This window comes from Alligator sinensis, unplaced genomic scaffold (assembly GCF_000455745.1).
Source record: "Alligator sinensis unplaced genomic scaffold, ASM45574v1 scaffold2495_1, whole genome shotgun sequence".
Lineage (NCBI taxonomy): Eukaryota > Metazoa > Chordata > Crocodylia > Alligatoridae > Alligator > Alligator sinensis.
The window spans coordinates 21792-29025 of record NW_005843804.1 but is presented as its reverse complement, the minus strand read 5'-3'; positions in this window follow the sequence as shown (position 1 = coordinate 29025).

The following is a 7234-nucleotide window of genomic DNA, read 5'->3' as shown; positions in this document are numbered from 1 at the left end:
TGGGTTGGTTGTAGAAACACCACCTTGTTGTCCTGTAGATGAGGAGGAGCTGAGTTTTAACTTAAAAGCTGAGATTTGTCATGCACGAAGACTATGCAGCATTGATGGATTGAATACAAATTGTATATTAATTGATCATCTTCCCCCAATGCTCAGTACATAAGATAACCCAAGATAAGTAACAAGGTAACAAAACCAGCTAATGCATCATCTAGATCAGAGGTTCCCAAACGTTTTCTTATTGTGTACCCCTCTCCAGATTTACTAGCTGCCAGTTTACCCCTACCAGCATACGTTTATAACCCCCTAATGACAGCTATTATTAGAATGAAAATTAAATTCACCATTACACAACTTCTCCTGCACACACCCCAGAGATGTATTGCATACCCGCAGGGGTACATGTGTCACAGTTTAGGAACCCCTGATCTAGGTGATCTATTATCAATAGGCCAGATGCCCAGCTGGTGCAATTCATCAGTGGAGCCTGAGAAAAAGTTAATCTGATTCTATAAAAATCAAAGGAGACCGGTCCCAGTTGTTGTAGTCCACTGGAGACCCTTGTGCTGGATGCCATTTGATACTACAGAGTGTTACTCCTTTGAAACTATATTTGAAATGGAGGATTCGCATTTAAGCATGAAAATATACAAACATACAAAACTGCATGATGTCACACTGAACGCAGGCTTTCTGTTAATTCTGCTAGATCTGTACATAAGGGTCCAAGGAGGTAAAGACGTTATCCAAGAAATCCCCAGCTCTAGGAACCAAACATTTGGTGAGCCAGGCAAGAGAATGTGATGAGCTGACTGCTTTAAGAAGGGAAATTTGGGGGGAAGCTGCTGCAGTCTTTCCTAGGAAATGCTACCAGAAAGTGATAAAAACAGAAGGGTGATTCTATGGAGTATGAGGTTGGAACGTTGTATAGTATTTGGTGTTGTTTCTCTGACGGTTGCTTTGTGGTCAGGAAAGTTGTTCCTGTACCAAGAATAGAATGGGATTGTAATACCTTGATGAAAGAAGGAAGAATGCAAGCAAAGGAAATTCTGCGTGGCTGTGTCTGCCCCAAGAAGTGTTGTGGACTAAACAGCAATCAGTTTTAAATGCTATTTAACTAGAGACCTGTTGTTAAACTGATTTAAGTAACTGTAAGTCCTTGCTTCAACACTCACAACAGTTTAAACTGGTTATATTGGATCACTGTGTACCTGCACGTTTACCATTAAAAGAAAAACTGATGACGGATCAAACTTAAACTGGTATGAATGTCCCCAAAGAGGCTTACACCATTTTCATAGATTTCATAGACATTAGGGCTGGAAGGGACCTCAGAAGATCATTGAGTCCAGCCCCCTGCCCAAAGGCATTTTAGCCAAAGCCTTCCAAAAGCACATTTTTACCTACATCGGTGCAACTTCATGTGTAGACTATGCCCCTGAGTAAAGAATGCTAAAATAATACCAGATTCAGATATTCTTTCTGAAGGCTGTAGACTAGTTTAGTTAGTTCAGGTTTACAAAGCTGGAACTAAGAACGAACATTTCTTGCAAAGAGGCAAATTGGATGAGATGATGGAAAGCTGCAAACTGTTATATACCAAAACAGACAGATCACTAATGATAAAAAAATCCTGATCCAGCATAATGATTTATGTATACATTCAGAACAAATTAGCTTTCCAACCAAAGATGGAAAGACTATTGCTACCCAAACGGATGTGTATCTGACCATTACGATTTACATTTCTGCCTAGATATACATGATGGGGGGGAGGGGGGGGGTCTATTTCCTTCTTTGTATTTTCACCACCATGGATGGATGACTGGGTAGAGATCTAGAAAGATAAATGCCTTCCCAACTGTTGCTCCTGTACCTACCTTAGACAATACACACGCACAATGTGAGACACAGAACTTATATCTGTATGATAATGAATCTCATACTTTGTGCAGCAGATAAGGGAATATTACTACCTTTTGGTACTGAAGTAGATGGGAATATTTCTGCTTTCTTCAGGAGGAACCAGAATGAGCATCAAAACAGCACAGAGAAGCAATCATATCAGAAATGCATACATACGGAGAGAGGACAGGTTCGATGTGGCCAAAGAATCTCTCTCTGCTTAACTCTACAATGTGAAGTGTCTCTTCTCTGACTGCAAAGCATGGATGTATTGAGTGGGTTGCACTGGTTTAATTTTCTTTCACTGCCCATAAGGTGTTATCTTCAGACAGTGATGCAGTGTTTATCCAGACAGCATAATTGGGGGGGGACCAAACAAAACAACACCTGATTCAAGCCTTTCCCCTGTGAATTATATAAGCACCATTTAAAAAATAAGACATAATAGTTCAGAGAGAGACACTAGATGCCCTCTCCCTGCTCTTTTTTGTCCTATTTTAAATTATGTCTATGAGTTTATCGTAGACAAAATGTATTTGTTTGATCAGCCTACGCATCTACTATATACATATTTGCCTTATGCATCTCTCTCCCGCAGATGTACCTAGCTACATCTTTCAATCTCTTATCTTACTTCCACCTCAGTTAGTAGAAGTAGGAATGTCTGAGTTCCTGATGCAATACAAAATTCACCTGAATTGGTAACCACCTCATTAACATGCCTATCTACCATGCAGTAAGCATGGGCCTAATTCAATGCTGTGTTACTCCAGCCAATGCCATGACATTTACATAAAATAGGAGTGTTATACCGGAGAATTAGGTATGAGAGGTTAGCTTTCCAAACGGGCTGATGGTGTTTGGCATTCAAGACTCAGTGATACTCATGACCCCAGGTGCTTCAGTCCTCATCCTTGTGCTCTAGGACAGGGATAGCAGCTTGTCCCTTTCGAGGCATCATCCCACTACACACCTGCATCACCCCACGTGTCTGGCAGCGATGTGCCGAGACACAAGGCCATGGAGGATGACATTGTATAGAGTGTAGGGCCAGTGCAGGGGATAGCAGGTAGGGATCTGCAGACCTCTGGAGCCCTCTCCCAGAGATGCTGGAAATGACATGCACAGGCCAGCCATTTGTTCAGGCCATTCCTGAGCTGTCTGCCCTGCATCATGACGTAACTCTGCAGCTACCTATTGTGGCTCCAGCGTATGTGTGGAGGTAGCCCTTGCAAGTCACTGCCATGCTTGTTGCCTTTTTCAGAGAGAGGTACTATGCCAGCCCTTTTCCAGTCCTGTGTAAACTTGTCTGTCTCCCACTACTTTGGAAATATTGCCAAGGGCTCCCAGATCCCTTCTGCACAGTCCTTCAGCATCCAGGGATCCAGTTCACTGGGCCTTGATGACTTAAATACAGTCAAGCACATCACAACCTGCCTTGAGTCTGTGCCATGGTCCCACATCCGGCATTTGCCTCTTGTTCAGGCTGTACATACCTCTGCTGAAAGGGCACCCCACACTGTGAACATGCAGATGAACGTGGTATGACTGTCTTGAACTATGGAAGTTCAGCAAACCCATCACAACCCCCAAAGCCATCATTCCTCACCTCCCTCACCGCCCACCTTCCCTCAATGACTGATGGATATAGGAGCAACAACTCACATCCATGACATGAGGCAGATCACAGTCACCCTGCTCTTCCAGGCCAACCCCTCTCCCCTGCCTGAAACACTTCCAAGTAGCATGAGGCAGAAACCAAGGCTGTAAACACAGAATATAAAAACAGAAATGAAGGGCAAGGAAAGCACTAACAGAAGTGCTCACTTGAGAGTCATTAAGGACTTTACTCATCCCCCGCCTCGCCTGACCTGACATCAAGGTTTCCTGCAGCGTCTCCTCTTCCATAAATGCGATTCGCAGTATAAAATTACAAGCTGCCCAAGGTTGAGATGACTTGTTAGAGTTAGCAGGAATGCTAGTCTGTGTCAAGGTTAACGAACACTAGTGATCAGTCACATATTTAAAACCCGCTCTAATGTGCATTGCTCAGATCAGCCACTGGTAGGCTGGCAAACAAGGCTGTGGCCAGGGCCCTGCAAGTCTGCTTTGTGCCTGCCCTGCTCTCCAGCTCTCTAGGTACAGTATAGGCCAGGCAAGAAGTCCCTCACCCCCTTGGATAACCTACTACAGCCCTCCCAAAATAGCTGTATTACCACCCAGTTGCCTCTGGGTTCCCACCTCCAGCCTCCAATTTGCCTCTCTTTCCTACACTGTGCTGACTCCATTGGCCAACCCTCTCATTTACAGCCTGAGAAACAGGGAAGTAAAGACTACTGTAAAGAAAGTTGTCTCTGTGTTTATGAACTGGAGAGGAATGCAAACATTGTTAAACTCTATCAGCAGGTTCAAGCATAATGGAAATAACAGGAATCAGAGCTGTGGAAAATGAACGGTTCCTGGCCCAGGGGTTTTGTGGCAATCTAGCAAAAGAAAAGCTTCAGAGAGATTCAATACATTTTACACCCCGTCGTAATGAATGGATTGTCCTGACTCCATATTATTCATTTTTAAATTGTTCCAGATAAGAGTATTAAATTGATTTTGTCACATGAATTTTCTGTGCTTCAAGTCAGTATACACACATTTTCTTCAAACTGAGGCTTCCAATACTTGGGCCCAGATATAAGTCTCCCTTTAGGTTCTGCATCATGGGCCCGTGCACTGGTGGATATTAAAGAGTGGCTGATGTGGTAAAAACCAAACCTCTTTTACACATTGTTCACAAACTTGTATCCTAACTTTCAAACAGTTAATTTGTCCACAAGAGTGTCCAGAATGGGCTTGAACAAAGTCTACAAGGATCTTAAACCATCTCTAACTCACTCTCAAATAGTTTGTTTTTAAACATGATTTTCACTTAATTCACAACTGAACCTATGTCATTTTATACTGTGCTCTGGTGAATGGCCAGAACCAAGGCGTCAGGGATAAACAATGACAATCAGGGACTTGTAACGGATAGTCCATGAATAACATACTGCTCTTACCTAGTTTTTATTCTGGTTAAGTCTTGTCTTACTGGCCTGAGCATGGGATTATAGTGCTGAACAAATAGGGCAATGTAGGGAGCAGAATTATCTGATGTCACACTGAGCTCCTCATAAGAAAAGTGGTAATGATGAAAATGACTAACTATCAATTATAAGTTGGGAAGAGGTCATTAGTAGGCATGGTGTTATTTGCTTGCTATTTGTAGCCTTCATGAATATATTTGTAGCTCGATTTTAACCCACCTCTAAGAGTGTGGCTAGCAAATCCTATTGGACATGACATGTCTCACTAATTTAGGGGCTTTGAAAAGTCCCAGCTTTCAGGGGGAATCCCAACAACCTGTGATTAGAAAGCAAGGACTGTTTTCTGCTAAGGCAGGAGTAGGAGACCACAGAATTGTGGGTATTCCTCCTAGGTCAGTCACAAGCTTTCTCTGGGCTTTCTCACAGTATCATGGGAGGGACATTCTGTTGTTTCCTAGTTCTCTTTGTGTCTATTTTTTGGTCACATACATGGTGTTTTTGGCACTTTCTGTCTTGGGAATCTGCTTGGATGCATGTGGTTGACTATGTACCATTAACTATATGCACAAAGCATTCCCACTAGTCGGCAAAGCAAGTACACACAGTCCTTTTAGATGTGTAGCAGTCTTAAGATCCCTGAAAATGGACTCGGCCAAAACCCATGTTGGAAAAGAGCTAGCACAGTCATCACATGTGTCAGCCCTTTAACTGACTCAGACTAACACAACCTGTAGTAGGGGAGCTGAGCTAGGAAGCTTAAACAGGCTGTTGTGACATGAGAAATTAGGGAGCTCCATTTACATTTCAAAGTGAGCAGCAATCACTTAGATAACATCTGTACAAGCTGAAAACCCTATAAAATCTCCCTTTTGTTCCTTTTTGCTTTCTCAAGGGTAGAAAATTCAACTAATTGATGCTTTTTTTTGGTCCACAAGAGATCTGATTTATTCCAGTTCTGACAGTTTCAGTTAAACAAAGACATTTCAATCGAACCAATCAGTGGTCATTTACTGGAATATTAAGATTATGTTTACCAGCCATCTATAAGTAGCAAGTATAGGCTGGGGGAAAGTTTGGGAACTACTACATGACACCTGGTGAACTGTTTGCAAGTGGGACTGTTTGGAGGACGCCCTGCTTTGGAGACTGTGAGCCTGGCCAGCTTTGCTTCATGGCAGTCAAGAGCCATCCCGTCAGATTGTGCTTTTCCTCAGCTATTAATCTTGCTTTGTCAGTTATCCAATACATTTCTCACATTTGTTGGAATGACCCAAGGGTCCTTTTAAGTTTTTTTTAACCATCCACCCCTATTAAAATGTTGTTATCACCTATGACTACCAAACTTAACCTCAGGAGTGAAAACATGTTCTTTGACCCTAAAGGTCTATAGCTAGGGCACTCCACTGAGAAGCTGGAAGTCCTGGAACCGAGGTACCCATCATCTAGAGCTGGACTGCCCAAGGATGAACGCTGGGCAGCCCATCCATAGTCCAGATCTGGCCTGTGGGGCTGATCTCTCATTTGCGGGGAGTGAAACAGGGACAATTGCAGCCCTCTGAGGACATCAAGAAGAAACCCATTCCTGATTGGGCCCCGCACATGAAGAGATCCAGCCACATGCCAACTGTTGCTCCTGTACCTACCTTAGACAATACACACGCACAATGTGAGACACAGAACTTATATCTGTATGATAATGAATCTCATACTTTGTGCAGCAGATAAGGGAATATTACTACCTTTTGGTACTGAAGTAGATGGGAATATTTCTGCTTTCTTCAGGAGGAACCAGAATGAGCATCAAAACAGGACAGAGAAGCAATCACATCAGAAATGCATACATACGGAGAGAGGACAGGTTCTATGTGGCCAAAGAATCTCTCTTTGGAATCTACACAATCCCATTATTGTGTGTAATGGAATCTCTCTATGGCATTTACCATAGGAACAAAATCCATATCTACTATTTATCTAAAGCTGATGAGATTCCCCAAACCATCAGCCTATAAAATCAGTGACTATTGGGCATGGCCCAGGCTGTGCAGTTCTTTTGTGAGATTATCCCACTCACAGCTTCCCTTTCAAGAAACGGTACAGTACAGAGGGTCTCAAACAAGTGCTCCCCTGAGGAGCCTGGAACAGTTCCTTCTCAAATGACTTTTAATTTCTCTGTTCATCCTTTCCACCTGGCCCAAGGCCTGAAGGTGATAAACACTGCAGAATTTCTGATCGGTTCCTACCAGTTCAGATGA